General features: G+C 43.9%; 1 non-coding gene across 1 annotated transcript; it reads left to right on the plus strand.

The window, feature by feature from the left end:
• The first annotated feature begins 802 nt into the window (after nt 1-802).
• TRNAM-CAU (transfer RNA methionine (anticodon CAU)) lies at nt 803-875 on the plus strand. Its single transcript has one exon. It is a non-coding gene; the product is annotated as a tRNA-Met (tRNA).
• The last annotated feature ends 1,669 nt before the right edge of the window (nt 876-2,544 follow it).

The raw sequence follows: 2,544 nt of genomic DNA on the forward strand, positions 1-2,544 counted from the left end.
ATGATCTTGCGGTTCGTGAGTTCGAGCCCCGCGTCAGGCTCTGTGCTGATGGCTCGGAGCCTGGAGCCTGTTTCAGATTCTGTGTCTCCCTCTCTCTCTGACCCTCCCCCATTCATGCTCTGTCTCTGTCTCAAAAATAAATAAACATTAAAAAAAAATTATAAAAAAAAAAAAAAAAAGAAAGAAACCACGAGACCTTGACCTGAGCTGAAAGCTAAAACTAAGAGCTGGACGCTTAACTGACTAAGCCCCCCGGGGGCTCTGCACTTATGTCTTTCAAAATCCTTTCACTGTTATATCATGAGGCTTCGGACGAGCGGCCACAGGTAGGTATGCTCATTGCTCTAGTTTCAGTCAGAAGTTTTGTTTGATAATTTCTGAACTCCACTGTCTAGCACCTTGACTCTGGTTTTTACAGAATGAAAAAGCTTTCGATACCCAAGGAAGAAGGGATTCTGGTGCCAAAGTTGACAAGTACTTAATTTTTGTTAATATCTATAGGCTTATACACCCCTTCTTTTAGACAAGCCTAATACATTTTGGTTCCTCTGCTTATGGGCTACAATGAACATAATGAGGTCTTTTCATTTTTCCAAAGTACATGTATCATTTGCTGAGTTACCTTCTAGATTACTTAGGAATCTACTGCTGTGGGAGGAGATGTGGGAAAAGAACATTTTTGATGCTATTCCAAATCCACTCGATCATTGGCTTGACCTACGAAGATGAGCTGACACCTTTCTCTTTAAGGAGCTTACCACTTCAGGAGGCATCATTACTCATGCTGAGAAATTGCACTGTAGCCCTCTTAGCGCAGTGGGCAGCGCGTCAGTCTCATAATCTGAAGGTCCTGAGTTCGAGCCTCAGAGAGGGCACAGCTGTTTTGCTGTGCTATAAAGGGGTATTTCAAGAAAATAATGAAAACTTTCAGCAAAGGTGCTTAGAGGCCCTGTACGTGGCCAAGCAGATACAGGGATGCCCCCCACAGAGGGAAGGGTAACTGCCTATGTCCACAGGCAGACCATTCAATCTCATTCATAATAAAAGGAACACAAGCCACCCCCAAAAGGAAGTTGTCCACTTTCCTGAGAATGAAAGAAGGGGCATGGGGGCGGTTCAGTCAGTTGAGTGTCCGACTCTTGATTTCAGCTCAGATCACGATGCCAGGGTCCTGGGATCAAGCCCAGCAGTGGGAAAACAAAGAAAAGTGGGAGCCTTGAGCTTAGAAGAACAGCTCGAAATCTCAGGTCTGCCACTTCTTACCAGTGACCTGGGACAAAGGTTTGGTTTTGGGTTTTTTTTTTTTAACTTTTAAGGGCTCATTCCTTATTTGTGAAATGGGAATAATAACACCTAACTGGCAAGGTTGATTGAACATATTAAAAGATATTGATATATTACAGTAAATGGAAGAATCTTATCCCATATTTTGGCAAGGAGTAAACAGTCCAATAATTGATGCTCTTAATGTAAGGAGAGGGACTACAGAGGTGTGTGCTCACTGGTGGATTTTTCTCTTAGAAAAGCATCACCTGCACTGTCCAGAGATGACAGGGTGTGGCATCGCTGTCCAGGAGCTGCAAGTCTCTTCCAAAAGAGAATGATGGGTGCCTGCGTGGCTCAGTCAGTTAAGCGTCTGACTTCGGCTCACGTCATGATCTCAGGGCTCTTGAGTTGGAGCCCCGCACCAGGTTCTCTGTGCTGACAGCTCAGAGCCTGGAGCCTGCTTCAGATTCTGTGTCTCCCTCTCTTTCTGCCCCTCCTCCACTTGCACTCTGTGCCTCTCAAAAATAAGCATTAAAAAGATTTTTTTAATTAAAAAAAAAAAGAGAATGATGACCCAGACACTGTAGGATCCCTGCGAAGCACCTGCTCACTGACACAGGCACACTGGCATCAGAAGGTTTCACTGAACACAAACGTGCATGATCCCTTGCCAGGCAGTGTGTGAAGAGTCCCCTCCACCACACGGTGGTTTCAGTACCAGAACAAAGAAGGCAATGCCAAGGTGAAATAAATAAACATTAAGGACTCCAAGTGGGGGCAATTCTCTAAGCACGAGCCCCAAAACCTGTCATTTCACCTTCCTCCCCAGGGCCTCTTGGGGTGCCGTTTCTGGTAATGTCCCTACACGCTCCTAAACCCTCTTCTTGACTCGTCCTACATTTCTTTCCATGTGTACCCTACACCCCACAGCTCCACCTGAACAGGTTCCAAAGGAACACTTTTCCATAGTTATTTCCACAGATATTTACAAAGAATGGTCACTTTCAGTCTGGAAACAGAAAAAATGCATATGACAGATGATCCTGATATAGATCTTTTAAGGAGATAGAAATAGTGAGATAACAGATGAGCTGCTCATCTTTTTAAAAAATAAAAAAAAACGTTTTGTCATCAAGGTGATGCACACTTTCTTTTTCCCTCTTTTTTTTTTTTTTTTAACTTTTTGGGCCACATTGTCGTTCTGTCTACAGAGTTTTCCCCAAGTTCAATTTGACCACTTTCCCCTGACCCTGCTTGTAAGTATTCCACTGGAATACA

Source organism: Panthera uncia, chromosome B1 (assembly GCF_023721935.1).
Source record: "Panthera uncia isolate 11264 chromosome B1, Puncia_PCG_1.0, whole genome shotgun sequence".
In the NCBI taxonomy this organism is placed as follows: Eukaryota; Metazoa; Chordata; class Mammalia; order Carnivora; family Felidae; genus Panthera; species Panthera uncia.